The sequence below is a fragment of the Ambystoma mexicanum genome, chromosome 8, assembly GCF_040938575.1.
Source record: "Ambystoma mexicanum isolate Mex_15411 chromosome 8, UKY_AmexF1_1, whole genome shotgun sequence".
In the NCBI taxonomy this organism is placed as follows: Eukaryota; Metazoa; Chordata; class Amphibia; order Caudata; family Ambystomatidae; genus Ambystoma; species Ambystoma mexicanum.
This window is the reverse complement of record NC_090929.1, coordinates 97,653,260-97,671,107: the sequence shown is the minus strand read 5'-3', so window position 1 is coordinate 97,671,107 and position 17,848 is coordinate 97,653,260. Positions and strand designations below refer to the sequence as shown.

Sequence of the window (17,848 nt, the reverse complement as noted above, 5' to 3'; positions counted from 1 at the left end):
TTCTACGCGACTCCACACAGAACCCGGAAACCGACACAGATCAGCTCACAACACAGCGCGCCACAATTCGGAATATGAAACTGTACTTTTAAATCAAACCGCAAGATTGTACATTTGGCAAAGTACATTTATTGGACATCAAATGTTTAGAGAATATTCAGCGATTTGCATTTTTCTTTGCTCTCGATCCAAAATAGTTCGTCTTGAGGCAAGCGATGTTCGTGTACAGTACACAGGGTGTTGGTTTACGATAAAATAAGCTCTTCGGTCGCACTGATAATCGCATGGCTGTTCCAACAACGAGGCACTAGGCCACCACAACGGTATGTATGTTGCATCTAGCCATTAGTACCGCGTAAGGGCATACTTGTACTTGGCGATCGTCCCATAAAATGGTCAGGGTGGTAACGTTGTTCACGCGGAGAAGCAACTGGCGGTTGTAAAAGCCATCCGCCGGTGTCTGGTACTCGTGACACAGACAATAATGAAGGATGTACCTGTTTTAAAAAAATAAAAAATGAAATTAGTCTCACCATCAGATCTTTATTAAAATTATTCATTTTATATATTAGGTCGGGAAATTATTTCATAGCTAGGACAGTGCAACTGGGTATTATACGTCATTTCCAGTAACCCACCCCCTCTCCTCCGCCTTTTTCAGAGCCGCCTGAGCGCCAGTGGACCACTTCGTCACTGATATGATATAATATGGCATTTGCAACGTGCCTATACACAAGTGTTTCAAGGCGTGGCGAGGCAGGGAGGGGGGGGGAACAAGGAGAAGACAGACAACGATCCTACTAGGCCAGGTGTCATTCAGATCGCGCAAGTGCAGGGATAGGGGGAAGGTAAAAGTGCAAGGGGAAGGGGAGGGGGGAAGTGGAGTACAAGGTAAGTAGCATAAAATAATAAATACATAGGGCCAGCTGGTGGCGAGTGCAAGGTAAGTGCAGAACAAGTGCTGGGAAGGGGGGGCTGTAGGATACTGAGACAGTCCCCCAGTGCAGGGGTCGACAGGGAGGCAGTGCAGGTGGAGAGTGGAAGGGCCCAGGACCGAGGTCGCAGACAGTGGACCAGTTGTAGCAGGGGAGAGGGAGAGAGAAAGCAGAAGCAAAGAGGAAGGTTTTGAGGTGCTTCCGTAAAAGGAGATGGTTCTCCTCAAGATAGTGCGCGGTACAAAACAATATGCCACATAGAACGAACAAGTACAACTTAACCCGTCTTTAAAGCTACTGTATAGTAATTAAATTGCGGTATAAACTCATCTAAAGAGTTACTTACATTATATTTGCATTTTCCATTGTGTCTGTGCGTAGGGCAGCCCCGAAATACCACTCCTTCTATGCCGACGTTATTTCTTCTAATGAACGAACATTAAATGGCTATCGTTTCTGAAATTTTATTCATTATCGTTTCTTACGTTATTGCACCACACCCCCAAAAAGAAGTCTTTCGGGATGGTCCCGGCCTGTCAAGGTCAAATAACAATAGAACCTTATACTGAGTCGTGGGCCATTCCGGCACCCGAGCAAAAAATCAAAGCAGCTGACCTTCACTTTGAACGAGCACACATTCCTAGTTAGCTACATTCAGTGTAAGGCCATCTCACAGGACTTGAAATTTACACTCCATCTTTGCATTTTGTCTGCGTGCTTTGCAGCCCCAGAGAACCATAAATACGGAGACAGTCTATATTTTTTGAAAAATGATTTATATTACTGTTTGGTTTAATTTAATGCGCAAATGAACAAGGTTGGATAGAAACATTGCATGTACACTGAGCAATCACTTTTATATACACATTACATAGATACACATATTCAATGGGCCTGCGACATGAGGAGACTCGAGAGCAAAGTCACAGGTGACACCCGGGTGGTTCGCACTACTGCACGGTGAAGGGAGGGGCAAGGGTGGAGAGACACATTGCATGTACACTGAGCAATCACTTTTATTTACACATTACATAGATACACATATTCAATGGGCCTGCAACATGAGGAGACTCGAGAGAACAGACAATCAAATTACAATCATTTAAACCGTGATGTATATTTCTCAATGAGCTCTCCTTTAGGTGGACATGGAACAGAGGCAATGTTGGGTGGCAATGCAGTTGTCCCCTGCACAGGTTCGTTCACAACTCCATGTATGTGCCTATCTAGGACATCAACAATAAGTCTCTCAATAAACTCATATTGCATATCCTCAAACACTGGTTTGATCACCCATTGTTTACTTCTTTTAGTGAAGGCCTTATTGTAGCGAAGCGTCCCTAAAGTTCCGGTCGTCCTACTTTGTTGACGGCCAACATTATGGTTATGTGCCAAGACCGCTAGAAGAGTCCGATTTATCATGCCCTCCATGCCAAAATGCAATCGTTTTGTCCTGTACTTTAGGCACATATTGTGGAACACCTCCAAATCTCCTGTGTGGCAGAATTCCGTGAGTCCCCTCAAATCTCTTGTTATAGTTTTATCAAATACAATCTTTTCAATGGCTTTGTGAGTGGGTGATGAAGGAATCAACCACTTCTTCTTCCGTGCCTCCTCTGTGGACAAATGGCCATGTTCACAATTGTGGAAATGTTGGTTTGTGGTCCAGCGGTGAACGTTGCTACAGTGTAGCATTACTGACCGCCATTTTTCCAGTAGAATTTCCAACGACCCTTCACATGTTTTTGAGCTCCACCAAAGATGGTTGCTGATTGACTTGGACCACTGTGAAATACCTTGCATATCTTTTTTTTTACCTGCAGCCGACATTTTTTTATTGATTGTTTTTGCAAGATGCCATACGTCAAATTGGTGATTTATATTTTTGTACTCTTCTCTCATTGTCTTGGCAATTGAAACGTGTCTGTCCGTGGCTATCAGGTCGATCACCATTCCCCGCGATTGTAGTTCTTGCAATGATGCTACAAAGCCAACTTTCTCCATGGCCACTGAGGATGTACTTTGTGACACCTGCACGACCACCAAACTCACAATTTTCTTACTTTCCATGTCCTGAAAGTGGTAGGTGCAGTACTTGGCTGAAAATCCTGGGCTGTCGCACTGTCCATCACCGGCTAGCCTGAACCGTTTGCCCGCGAATGTACTTTCAATAGACATTTTTTCCATTCTCCAAGCTTCGCTAATGGCTGGAAATAGATAATCGGTTTGGTATTTGTAGAACTGAGTTTTCGCAATGAAATGGATTCCCACAAACTGAAAGAAATACTATAACTTTTTAAAATTTGAACCACTAAAAAGTGCGGCCGCTGCACAAAGTAGATTGCCTGCTGGCAGTTGCCCCAGCATGGGTTGTGCAGACCATGAGAACGGATGATATTGTGTACAGGTGGCATGTATTTTAAGGTTAGTGCCTCGAATTGCACGAGTCACATTAATCAATGGCTCCCCACATACTTCCCCACCAACCGAATGCCCACATTTCAACATAATAATAATATCAATCAAACAACTATCGAATACAATGAATTTGGCCTATTTCCTTATACTGTCACTCTGCATCCCAGCTGGTTCGGCCTGTAACGTTGAGGACATGTCACTCACATTAAAGGTACAATCTCTGATATCGTCTTCCGCTATGTTCAGTGATATTGATGGTGTTTCATTGTCGTCCATTTCATTCTCTTCCATTGCAACATCTGTTCCTTCTCCGGCGATGGGAGAATAAAACAATTTCTTCAACTTTCTCGCGGTCTTAGTTTTTGCGGGTGTGGATTCTGTGAATTGATCTCCGACTGCATCCGAACTACCAGGAGGACATTCACTATCAATGGCTGGTGGTGGTAAAGCTCTGTTGTCAATCACTTCATATTCTTCCCATTGGCACGATGCATTTCCAGTCTCAAGTCCCTGCCAAAAGGTTTGACAAGCAACATCTCTCGTTCGCTTCACTGTCTGTGTAGATGTAGTTCGTACACCCACTCGCAACTAGAGGACAGATTGGAAAAGGGATGTTCAGTTTAAACACAACTTACAGTATTGAACTATTAACAGTGAAAAACAACATAATATAGTGACCAGGACACTAACCTTCTTTTGCTTTCTTTTCTTTGAAACTTTCTTGCCTCGAACTTCAACATCTGGACGCTGTTGCTCCGACTCGTGTGTGCATGTCTCCACTTCCTCTTGCGCTGCAACGACTATATTTTCATGATAAGCACATCCATCACGCACTGACGCTCCATCGACTCCCTGAAACATAGAACTTTCATTAGTATGTATAATAATATTGAAAACACAAAATGTACTTGGGGACCAATACCCACGTACATCTCAATAGCAAAACACGAATGAACGCATTGTGTAGAACATTCAAACGACAATTATTCATGCATTGTTGATCTAGTTAGATGGAACTGTCAAGATCCATACCTCGGGCTCGCATAGACTTCCATTGATGATATTATTGAAGATGACACTTCAGCAACTCCCTGAAACACAGTAATTGCATTAGTATGGTTTTCTATTTTGTTAAAAAGAACATAAACTTTGTGCAGGCGCCAACGGCTCATCTAAATAGACCTGCACAAATGATCAGTTGTCTAAAATAAATAATGGATATCTAAATATGATTCGATTTGCTCGATCGTAGGAAGTGTCACCACCCAGAGATCTGCATCCACTACTAGGGGTGATGTTCTTGTAGAAGAAGCTCCGTCATCTCCCTGAAACATAGTACTTGCGTTAATAAAGAAGGAAGTATAGCGGATGTAATCACGTCATATGATCTCGCTTGATCGAACTGTCAGTATCCATACCTCGAAATGCATAAGAACATCAAGGGACGCTGTAACTGCGGTGCACACTTCTGCAAGCTGTTGCGCCGACCCGTAACTGCATGCTCCCCCTTCTTCTTGGACTAATGCTCCATCGACTCCCTGAAACATAGGACTTTCATTAGTAATGAACACAATATTGAAAAAAGAAGACACATAGGAGGGCGACGACAGAAGGACATATCAATGGCTAAAAACGAAAGAAACATTGTGTGTAACAATCACGCTACAAGAATGCAAGATCTGATGATCTCCATCGATGGAACTGTCCGGAAACGTACCTCGAGCATCTGAGTGACATCAACGGTTGTCGTCAATGCGTTGGACTCCTCGGCATCTCCCTGAAAGACAGTACTTGCATTATTTTGGATAACAATAATTATAACTGAAAACAAAGACTAGAGGACAAGTACTAGGGTGTACCATTAGGTAAAATAATTACACGATAAATTAAAACTATTGATTTACATGCCTAAAACAAGTCAGTGGCAGAATAGCTAAGTAAGATTACCCGATAGGCGCTTGAAGTGGCTGATGACTGCAATAACGACACGGATGGAGAATCTTCCGCCTTCATATTGAGTGGATACATAAATGGGGAAATTATTGTTAGCTAATGCTACAAACTACCGCAAGGCCGAGAGCTAAATCCGTAAACTTGACTCACCAGTGGAGGGATGTGGACGAATAGAGTGGGAATAGCGGTTGAGAGCAATTTTCGCGTCGCTCGCGGTGTTTTCTTCTTTATTAGCAATGATGTGGAGTACATGTCTGAGCTAAAGTGCCTGCTGCAGATGCGGTATCGATCACCCCTCTTGTCTGCAAAGACTTCTAGGAATCTACTTTCAAGCTCAGACGGTGGATATCCGCAATATCGGACCCATTCTCTTATCTGATCTATTGTCTTAGGGAAAACATGCATTATAGTACCTTCAGATTTATTATGGGTCTTCGAAGGGCAACCGCCAATGGAACAGGCAGGCATTGTGGAAAGTTCTGAAAAGTAAAGATCAACAATTCTCAATGAATACCAATGTGTTAAAAAATTAAATGACACATAAAAGGTCCAATGCAAGGTTCGTTTTGGTTCTTGGAACTATACACGTTATTCACATGCGGATAAGTATTTGAATAACTTAAAAAAATAGAAAAATAATTTGACTAAACTCAGAACATGTGACTAGTTCATTGCATGTACTGTCTTGAACGAAAAGAAAACATGGATGCAATTTGATGACTACTAGCAAATAGATATAAATTAAAAAATTGGACGCAAAATGATTATGGTACATGGCCTTACCTTGACGAACAAACAGTTAGATGCAGGGATCAGAGTAGTTTCTTGTCGTAGAACAGGGAGCAGTTCACAGGTTGCAAACTGACGAGTTTGCTCGAAGTGGTCACGGAAGTTCACAGAGACGAAGAGCAGATAACCAGCACCTTCACGGGTTGACTAGCAAAGCGCAAAGAAGTTCTCATTAGAAATATGAAGTGGGTTATAAAGAATTCGAAACAGGGGTGTGTTTGTGAATGAATGACGTGTATATGTCGTGGCATTATGCGGTTTGCAGGGGGGCGTCCAGCATGAGGGAGGATGCTTGGCAGGAGACACGGGGTCTGGAGGTAGACATGGGAACAACAACCCATGCTCTATAGACCACTTTGAAGTGTACATGATCTTTGGCACCTCTTGGCCTTTATCGCTCCCTGACAGCTCCACTTGCCAGCGCAAGTACCCCGGTGCGAACTGCCTTTGATAGGGCGGGGGGTGGATTGGGGCGGTGGTCGTGCAGACAAGACACAGGATGACTCGTGAATGGAGACACACTTATGTGGATTGAAGGTGGGCGGCCAGCGTGAGGGAGGATGCTGGCCGGAGACATGTGGTGTGACAAGACAAGGCACAGGAAGACTATTCAATGGAGACACACTAGATTCATTTAAAAAATCAAAACAACCATTGTTAAAATATATGTTGGGTTTTATTTTAGATCTTAATTTCAATTGAACATAAATAATAAACATTACACATTGTAAAGTTCCGGTTGCAGCACATCCAGGGAAAATCCGCGGTATTGTCCACTGTCGCTGGGGAAATGTTGTCTAATGGCAAGTACCGCACAGGCAGGTATTACTCTCCGAACGCGGTGTCCGAGCCTCCCGTGAAGCCACCAAGTGAAGCAACGATAGGCCACCAGCCTGTACCACCTGTGAAAAAGAAAGATGCAAACTGTATTAAAATGACAAAACTTTCTTATCAATGTCGATTCAGGTAAAAAATGTCATTCTGCTTTGAAAAAAATTCTATCTAGCAAATGCACAATATGGAACCAATTTACATGCGTTCGAATGATATGTAGATGTAATTTTATATGTGGGAGACGACCATGAAATAGTAGTGGCATCACTGACATCACAACCAGAGTATACTTACTCGTTACTCGGATTACGCGGACGAACAGTGCCGCGAAGTTCGTGCATAAGCACCATCATCATCCTCAACACGGTCCGTGAGAGGCAGGCTTCCCTGAACTCTGGCAGCTCGGTGATGCATTGCGGACTTGGCTCGCCTTCCGAAATGTAGGCCAAGCACCTGGAATTTTCACGGCAGCAGCAGTTCTCCTCCTCAGTTGGCATTAGCTCGCACCGATTGCACGTGCACCAGGTGGAGACGCCGTCCATGCGACATGGTCCAGGCTCTTCATCCGTTGACTGGTCCTCCCAACTGCCGTCCGAATCCCCATCGTTTTCGCGTGCTTGCCTTTCTAGTAGTTCCTCCTCGGTGTACTCGGGCTCGTACATATACGGCATTATTGTAGCCATTGTGTGGTAAAGAAAGTAAAATAATTTACAGAGATGGTACAGGTGTTCACAAGGCCTAGAAGCGGCGAAGGTAGCTGACCAGAGCACAGAAACGAGTCACAGAATACTCAAAGTAACACAGAGAGAGGAATGGAATCGAAAATCTGCTGCTGTGTGTTGTGAAACGGTGTGTTTATACTTATTGAGGAAAGAGGCGTCCTGCCATTTCCATGGCGACACTTCATTAGCTGAGGCGCAGCGATTGTTGACACGAAACGTGCTTTGGCGTTGGGAAATGGGCGGTATGCGTCTGCTGATGTCAGGCTCAGGGGCGGGGGATTTGATTTAGTGCCGCAAACGCAGGTGAGCCAGGTCGATGGGGGGAAATGATAGGATTATCACAAAATGGCGGCTGATTTCGAGTGCGTTAATGGACGAAAAGTCGGGTAAGGTCCATAGGAAAGTTTTCTACGATCTACCGATTTATGCTTAAAAACACATGGCCGAACCGTAGGGACAATAAAAAAAAAGTCCCGGAACTATCCTTTAAGTGGGATTGGAAATCAGCGGGTGGCTGGTAAAAGAGGTGGAGCTGGTGCACACAGACATTATTACCTTTGATGCACCCAGCCCCTCCTTTTTAAAAAAAAAAAAAAATGTGTTTTTTATTGAGTTTCTGGAGTCACATTGTACACAGGCAATAAATGGTCAACCATTTATATCAACATTAACATACTGAAGAAATTAAACCAATTATGCAGGCGTAACTGTAGGATTAGCCAACTCCCTGCCCACCCTCTCACCCCTCCCCTCCTTTACATTTCACGCTGACTCAGTCATTGGCCTCTGCAATCGATGACATCACATAGGGGAACCACACCATGCACATAAACAAACTCTTATTCTGCAACATTTGTGTCGTCGTAGATAATTATCTACAGCTTACTGGAGTTTCATCGTGGTGAACCAGTTCTGCGTGCATTGTTTCAATGGCCATATTGTCCACAGAAGTCAGCCCAGCCTGTTTCAACTGAGCTTTGGTCTCCGTGGATTGCTGCAGTTAGACAGTCCATGCAATATAAATTCCGAGCTACATTGAGCCATTCAGCTTTTATCGCGAGTTGTGCTCTTTTCCAGAACATGGCAAGACATGCCTCTGTGCCATTTTGTGTAGTTTAGGGAGCTTGTCTTCCTGTTCTTCTAATCCAAATCAGTGTTGCTTCTCCCTTGTCACTCCAGCTAGATCTTTGACCCTGCTTAGCACCCAGTATGACTGAACTGCTTTGCAGCCCCACCACATGTGCCAATAGTTGGCTTTCATCCCACATTCATGCCAACAAAAGGGACACGTTCGCTGATTAATCTTGGAGAGGTCGTACAGGGTCACATTGCCATCTATAGAGGAATTTTATGCCATGAAGTTTGTATTGACAAGCAGTTAAAGTTTGTAAGGTTCTTCTCATATTTGGAGCCATTCGTTCAAGAAAAGTTCCCTTCCCAAGTCACCTTCCCATTTCTCCCTTCGTTTATCGGATGGTGATCTCTCCGTTTCTATAATGGCCCATTAAGTGCGCCTATTAGGCCTCTGGTGCCGGTGCCAGTGTCCAGCACTATCTCGAAAGATGTGGGCTCTCTTTACAGCTTTCCAGATTTCTCTGGTCATGACCCCCTTTAGTTGTAGGTATAGAAATAGTGGTCCTAGCCCCAATGAATCCTCAAGATCCTGTATGGTAAGAAAGGATCCTGCTTTCCAGAGTTGCCCTGCTCTTTCTAGTCCGGCCTCCTACCAGGCTTGGTACCTCGAGTGGTCCGGGATAGCGTCGCAGATTCCGGGTGCTCAGAGGTGGCTCAACGGGAAGGGCCAAGTTGTAACACCCTTCAGCCCGGCTCCTTGTCACCAAATACTCCACAGGGTACCTAGTATGGGGTGGATCCAAATCCTCTTCAATAGCTTTGATCTTGGGACCCACAAAGATTGCCCTACTGTTGCAGGGCGGAGATGATGATTGTCGAGACCCCCCCATTGTAAGTCTACATGTGGCCTGAGACGAGGGATCTGGACTCTCAATTGTGCAGCTTTATAGTATGTGCGTATGTCTGGTTGTCCCACCCCTCCTTTGTCTTTGCGTAAGTGCAGTAGTCCGTTGGAGAACCTTGCTTTTTTGCCCTGCCACAGGAAGCGTGTTAGAGAACCCTTGATGTTCTTAAAGAAGCCGTTGGGTATCTGTATGGGGAGCATTTGGAAGAGATACAAGATCTTAGGTAGTATCACCATTTTGATGGTGTTAAGTCATCCCATCCAGGAGATGGTGAGCCGATGCCATCTTTCACGGTCTTTTTATATGACTGTCATCAGGGGGGGGGGGAGTTAAGCTCATACAGTCCATCAAGGCCTCTAGTGACATTAATGGCCAAATACCGTAATGTGCTCAGGCAGACTTTTATACCAGCGGGTGAACCGCCCGGCATCTACGTCTCTATTTTTATCTATTGGGAAGAGGACTGACTTTCCAGTGTTTATCTTGAGCACCGCTAGCTGGCCGTATGACTCAATTACTTGAGTCGCTGCGATAGAGGTTAGTGGGTTGGTTACATGAAGCAGCATGTCGTCTGCATAGAGCCCCAATTTGTATGTTTTCTCCACGACCGTAATTCCCTCCACCCTGTGATCTCGTCTTAACCTATGGGCGAGTGGTTATAATGCGAGGTCAAAGAGTAACGAGGATAGCGGGCAACCTTGTCTAGTCCCTGTCCCCAGGTTAAACCATCTGGATTGACCCCCATTGACTGCTACACAGGTCTTTGGGGAGGAGTAAAATCGCTGTAATGCCCCTCAAGATTCTTAGACACAGTCCTATCCTTGTCAGGACCCCATCTAGAAAGACCCATTGCACCCTGTCAAACGCTTTTTAGGCATCTAGAGAGAGAAGTGTTGGGTCCCCCTGCATCCCCTGCGCTTCATTTATGAAGTGGAAAGTTTTCCTCATTGTGTCCGCTCCCTGGAGTCCCATCACAAAGCCCACCTGATCCGAATGTACCAATTTGGGCAGGTGGCTCCCCAATCTAGCTGCGATGCGTATATTTTTGCATCTAGATTTAGGAGCGATATTGGTTGATAGGATCCACAATGTTTGGGGTCTCTGCCTTCTTTGGGTATCACTGTGAGGAGGGCCTGGGCGAATGAATCAGGAGCCCCCCCGTCTACATGTTGTCCTTAAAAGGGACATGTTAGGAAGGGGGTCAGGGTTGCTGCAAATGCTTTGTAGAAACCTGGGGTAAAGCCATCGTCACCCCGTGCTTTGCCCAGCTTAAGGCATCCAATGGCTTTCAGTATTTCTTCTCCTGTGATTGGGATTTCCAAGGCCTTTGACTCTACTTTGGACAGGGATGGGAGGTGGAATTCTGTTGAGTACTGATCAATGGCCCCTGTGGGTGCTGAGCCTTCACTACTGTATAGGGTGGCATAAAATGAGGCGAAAGCTTCCTGAATACCCTCTGCCGTGCTCGTGTTTTTGCCATCTGCTCCCTCCATACCAGTCACCCACCTCTCGGCCTGCTGTTTCTGCAAACGTGCTGCCAAGAGGGCGTTGGCTTTGTCCCCTTTCTCATAGAATTTTTGCTTGAGGAACTGTAAGTTCCGGATAATCTTGCCCTCCTCCAGTGTCTTTAGTTTCTCTCTTAGGCCTCTGGCCTCCATGAGATACTTGTCTGTCCATGGGGGCGGATTGAGCTAGGCTCTCTGCCTCCACTGTTTTCCCTCCTAGCCTTTCTCTATAAGCACGCGCTCTTTTTTTACGTGCCCCCTCTCTGATTTGGATACCTTTCCATATGGCTTTGGCCGCGTCCCACACCAGGGTCTTTTTCACCTCCCCCGTATCATTAGTGTTGAAATATTGTTTAATTTCGTTTTCTAATTCCTCACTGAAGATCAGGTCTTTCCATAATGTGTCATTGCAGCTCCATTTTGAGTTTCTGGGATACAGACCTTGCCAGTCTGTCTATGGACACCATATCGTGATCTGACCATGAGATCGGGTGAATATGAGAGTTCCCCATTGCGTCCCCACGGTCTCTTGAGACATAAAGGTAGTCGATCCGTGTGAGAGTGCCGTGTGGAGACGAGTAAAAGGTAAAGCCTCTTTCTTGTGGGTGTAGGTATCTCCAACTGTCCCTCAAACCCTAGAGTTCAAGGCCATGCTAAGTTCTGATTCTCCTTGCCCCATGGGTTCATGATTTGCCTCTCCTCCCGCTTGTCTGTCTAGTATCATGTCCATCCAAATGTTAAAGTCACCCCCTAGTAGGTGACCCGGTGCCTCCCCCAATATCTTTTCTATGGTCATAATCTCTTCGGGCCGTGGTTGGGGGCATTTCCTGTGGCAAAAGAGACACTTACGTTTTGTATGAGGCCTGATATCAGTAACGCTCTGCCCTGTGTCTGACCCTGTGGTTGTAACCTCCATGCATAAACCCTTTCTTATTAGGATGCCGACCCCCGCCCTTTAAATAGTGCCCGAATTCCAGTTTGTGTCGCCTATCGGGCCACTATCCTACGTTCGTCACCCTTTTGATAGCTAGTTTCATGCAAAAAAAGGACATCGATTCCGGATCTTTTGAATTCTCTGGCTACAAGGGATCTTTTTGTGGGTGAATTTAGACCCTTGACGTGCAATGTGCATACACGTAGATGGTCACCCACGCAAGCCATCTTTACTGCCGCCATGTGCAGTACATGTAATTTTCACATACTTCTTCATGCAAACCAGGACCCTTGATGTTGGTATGTTTGAATGTGGTAGAGGTCATTTCCTGAGCCTTTTTGCTAAGTGAGTTTTCCCAGGGTTCCCTCCCAGTCCCCTTGAAGTCCCCCACCCTCCCCGTTCCCCTTCATTTCCCTCCCCTCCCTATACTTTCCTCCCTATGGGGCGCCCAGTCCCTCACAGTTAACGTCACTAGGCGAGTCCGAGCCACCAGCGAGGTCCTTTACCCAGACCCCTGCTCTTAACACCACGTTGTTGGGTGCCCCCCATTTCCCGTCATTTTAACCATTTAGTGCAGAACTTTAACATTTGTAACATTTCTCAACTTTGCTACGTTTGTCAGGGCTTGTTGGCCCCGTGCGGGTGGTGCAACAGAACGTGTGTGTATTGCCTACTGGTCAGTGCACTATTCCCCACCAGTGACTCTTACGTGGGTTCATTATTGCGAGCGTCTCTCTGAAACATATCTTCGGCGCTCTTAGGAGTCACTTCAAGATGCGCTGGGAGAGGATGCATTGAGCTTAATAAATGTCCTCGAACCAGGAATCCTTCTCCTCTTAGGCCCCTTCACCTTCCATCCTGTCACCCTCGACTCAGCTCCCGTTCCCTGGGTTGCAATCTTCTTCACTGAGTAGCTCCCGAATGGTGTCTTTAATTTCCGGTTCAATTATGAGTTTGCGTTTTTGTCCGTCCAGCCCAAAATTGAATGAAAAGGGATATCCCCATCTGTATCGCACTCCCTTATCTTTCAGCCATTTGGTTAGGGTCTGGCACATATGTCTTTTGGCAAGAGTAAGGGATGATGGGTCTTGAAATATTGAAATACGGGCTGAACCCAGCATTACTGATCCCTTCACTTTGGCTCTCTCTAGGATCTTGAACCGGTCGGGATAGTTGTGAAAATGCACTAGAACTGATCTCGGGACTCCAGCTGGACCTTCGGCTCTGTGGAGCCTTTTGATCTTCGTGACATCAATCGAATCATCCTCAATAAGGTGCTTTAGGATTTGATGGATCACACTGTTAAGGTCTCCCTCTGTCTCCCTCTTTTTCTGGTATTCCAAAGAAGCAGCAGTTGTTTCTCCTTTCTCGGTTTTCAAAGTCATCCATCTTTAGGACCATTTCTGCTTCACGTCGCTCTATTTCACTTAGACGGACGTCCATTTGTGTTTCCATGGTGTCAAGGGATAACTGGATGTTTTCTACCTCGTGTAGCCTTTCCTCCATTTTGTCCAGTCTGACATTGATCTTGTCCACTTTGCTGCCAATATCGGCACGCATGCCTCTTATTTCCTCTAGTAAAGAGGCGACTTCTCCGTTGGTGGCCATAGAGCCTTGACTCCCTGCCGCCATTGCTTTGTCCTTGAATGGGTCGCCGTCTTCCTTCTTGCCTGGGTATGCAAAGTCTGCCAGTCTGTCTCTGGGATCCATTCACTGTTGTTTTCGCTTGTGGCCATCTTCTAAAGATAACCGTTTTGGTGGTGCCTCTTCCCACCTAAGTGCGTGGTCAGGGGACCCAGGAGGAGACCAGGGGTATACCACTGTATTCTCTGATGGGGAGCAGTTGTGGGGGTGCTCTCTGGGAGAGACGTTGCAAGGTTGGTCACCATAGAGTGTCCCTGTTAAGTCATGAGTGGCGGGCGGGCACACGCCTCGAGTCGTGGGTCACACACCCTTGACCTCTTCTTTGTGTGCAGATCGCTCTGCACAGAAACTTAATCCGAGGACTCTCACTTTTTCATTCTGAAAAATGCTTATCCGCTGTGACCGTTGCGTTGCTTCCGGTCAACCAGCTGGGGAGGGGGACCAGATTTGTATCCTCCCCTTATCTTCTGGCCTCTGGGTCATGGTGCACTTTGATAGGCTATGGCGCAGGAGGGCTCCTCACGGTGTTGCAATTTTTATGTGCCATGTTATATGGTCTCAGGGACTGAGACCATGGCGTGCACAGGCTTTGTTGTTTTCGGGGTGTAGGTGCTGGGTCTGTTGTCATTTAGGGCAGACCTCCTGTTTGCTCCCCGTTGTGGCAGGCTCTCCAAATCAGCGAGGAAAGCGGTCCCACACCTCTTAACGTGTGTCCAGATAACACTATTTGTTTGCGTCTTTCTGTGGAGGTCCCTTCTGTTGTGTGGCTCTGTTTTCCAGGATGTTGATGCAGTATTAATGTTTCCGTTTCTGCGGGACCCGTTTCGCCCCTGGATACCTGGCGGAAGTCTGTGTGTTCGTCGCTTATGGGCCCGTTGCCGCCTATGTGCGTGTCCGTTGCGCCTCTCTGATGTTTTCTTAATTGGGCCGACAGTCCGCGTCGGTCCTGCCCCTTTGTTTGAGGAGCGCGTCCCTTTGGATGGTGCACGGCGGTGTTTGCTGTGGCTGTGCGGCTCGCCAGGGTGTGTGCGCCGGCGGTGCGTCGCCTCGAGGGCCTATGTCAGTCTGAGTCTCGTTGTTGGGCAAGAAGATATCTATGGCCCGTGTCTGTGGGAAAACGGGGGGGATATGAGGGCCCGCCTTGTCCCATATGCCAGGGTCGGCGGGGCACAGTCACCGCGGGCCGCCCCGTCGCACAAGCAGCTGCCGGGGGCTCTTCACAGTTCGTATCGAGATTGGCGCTCTGGTTTCATGAGTCTCTCGTGCCTGCTGTACTCTGTCGGCAAGGGAGTCCGTCTGCGACACACCAGTCTACTCCCTCTGGAAAGCGGGCGGTTAGCCTGCGTCGTGCTGTTTTCATGTGCTGGTTGTGCTGTTTTCGCGTGCTGGGCCGCACAATCAGCTGAAGGTTTCTCTGGGTTCCCTGGCCCGTTTTTGATCAGTTTTCGCTCAACATATGCTCTTCGGGTTTAGCCTTCTATCTGTTGTCCTTAGATCATCACTTTAGGGGCAAATGGGGGCACATTCACGCTTTACTGGGGTCCTCCATCTACGCGCCACCTGGTGGCCGTCCCAGCCCCTCCTTTTAAACAAAAGAAGTGCCTGGGCGCACCAAAAGGTGTAACACCACTGTGCTGCAGCTTGCACGCAGCAGGCAGCCCTTTCATTCAAGGATCCCGCTTTAACCACGGTCTCCTTGAATGAAAGGTGTGCCTGCTGCTGGTGTCTCTGTACTTGAAAGAGGAAGAGGGCTGCAGGGCCCAGTCTCTTCTTTTGTTTCCGAGTAACTAGTCATCACTCAGCATGAAGTCAAGGGGCCAAGAGGCTTCATGCTGGGTGATGACTAATTACTCAAACAAAAGGAGAGCTAGGCAGTCCAGAGCTCCTCCTGTTTCGAGTACATAGACATCAGGCAGCCCGCACTGCACGGTTATACCTGCTGCTTGCAGGTGTCAGTACTTCGGTTTAGGAAAAAGAAAAGGGATGCCTTTTCTTGTTTTTTAATCCAAAGTGCCGACACCTGCAGGCAGCTTGTGTAACCATGCAGCGTCTGAGGTGTCAGCTGGCTGGGACTATTTGGGGGGTGGTCCCAGCCAGGCCCCGGCTCGGGAGCCCTTTCTGGAAACTGCTGGGGCTTGACCCTGGCTGGCCCCGGCCCACTTAAAGCCTTGGGCACCCCTAGGGATTGGGGGCAGCCGAAGAAATGCATAAGAAAAATCAAGAGTGTGACAGGGCCTGCAGCACTGAGAGGCAGCCCCATGTGGAAGATGTGTCTGCTGAAAATACATATATTGAGGCACAGGCTGTGCAGTGAGATCGGGTGGCCCCACATGGTGCAAGGGGCCCCTGAGAAGAACAAGTATGGGGGACCCACAAACTGAGATAAACAGCCACATTTAGCATCAGGGGAGCAGACCCCTAACTGCCAGAGACAGCACCCACAGGTACTGAAAAAGGGGGGCTGCTGCAATGTAATGTAACAAATGTATTATGGTGTATGTGTGTTAATGTTGCTTTATTTCATGTGTGTATGCTTGGGTTACAGAGTCAGTGATAGGTATAGTGCGGTTAGGTATGTGCTTAAGTCAGGGAGAACGTGGTTTTTGATAGGAGGAAATGTTTAGGAAATGTGTAATAAGATATTGGGTTTTTTGTTTTATGAATAAAAAGGGTCCCCGTTGAGATCCAACCTCCACCTTGGTCTCTGTGTCTCATGAAGGAATACGGTAAGGACTCCTCTTTTATCTTCGATTTCATTTGCGGATGGTCGGTCTGGGGGATGCAGTTGCAGAGTCCTATGGGCTCCGTCCCTGGGGGTAGGGAAGGCACCCATCTATGCCCCGAACAGGGCCAGAAAGTAGGCGCTACACCTCTATGCAGGCCATCCAAAAGCCGGAAAGCCGCAATTTGAGTGGAGGCCTGTATGCAGGCCGTTGCACTGGTCCAGCCTGGCTTTGGAAAGGGCCTTTCCTACTCGCGTCTGATCTTTGCTAGGAATCAAAGGACCCGTTTCAGGCAGCACAGTTGAAGCAATGACTTGATCACCCCCCCAACCACTCCACCGCCCCCCCGCCACTCCCGGATATCATTCCACCATACCCCTGGATTATTTATCCATAGGGGTCATTGGTCCTGGTGTATCCCCTCCGTTCGGAACACAAGCAGCGTTCCTCCGCTCCGACTGCTGCCGCGGCCTGCATGTCAGTTTCTGATGCTCCGATCGCGCTGGCTTCTTGCTGGGTCCACCTTCGCCAATGATTACACAGGCAGCGCGCGGCACCCGGATTCGCTCCGGTAGCAGTGTCTGCCCAGGACAGCACAGAGTGGACGATGATACCCGTACATTCAATATTATAGCTCAGTTCGTGCCTCAGCATTCGGGCATGTTGTGTATCCTTGTGTACCCACTTGCTATTGCTCGCTTCATGCCGAGCCTTCATTTCCTGCTGGGGTGACCATTACCGATGGCTGTGGGTCTCCTACCAGCAGCGCCACACTCTGAGAGAAGGGATTCGGTTTCGTGCCGTGCCTGCATCGCTGCTGAGGCTCGGTTTGCCGCGTCTTCCTCCATCTGTCGGGGATTCATCTAGTCACCGGGCGTGTGGAGTCCTGTGCATACGCTATGTTCAGTGACTCCCTGCGTTTGTGACAGGCCAGTGTGTGTGTCCGTCTCAGTCTCTGTGCGGTCCAGCTCCGTTTGCCCCAGGCCCCGGGCCGACACAAGGTGCCCAAAAACATATGGCAGTGTATTGATTTTTGTTGTGTTGTATTTTCTGTAAGAAAATAAAATGCCTACGGCCTACAACCTTTCCATAAACACAATTGGTCTGTGATTTATTATTTAGGTAGGGATCTGGTAAGAGGAGCAAAGCGAGCCCACACTACTCAGCCTATGCCCCAGGCCCCGGGCCGCATGAAATGCGGGACGATGGAGGGTCTGGGAGTTTAGGCGCGGGGTGGGTGGAAACGGCACGAAAGCGTAGGGAGGGGCATCTGAACGGCGCCACAAGAAACAAAAGCGCAAGAAAGGGCAGGAAGCAGCACCTGGGAAGGTGCAAAATATAACCGCAAGGGGGAGGGGGGTAACCCGGCCGCCCCCAAGAAGGAACAAAAGGCCGGGGGTGTATAAGTAAGC

At 47.5% G+C, this 17,848-nt stretch overlaps 1 protein-coding gene across 3 annotated transcripts in view; it reads left to right on the top strand.

Annotated features, from left to right (window-relative positions):
* MVB12B (multivesicular body subunit 12B) overlaps positions 1 to 17,848 on the top strand; it is a 786,673-nt gene that overhangs the window by 91,387 nt on the left and 677,438 nt on the right. The window lies entirely within an intron of this gene.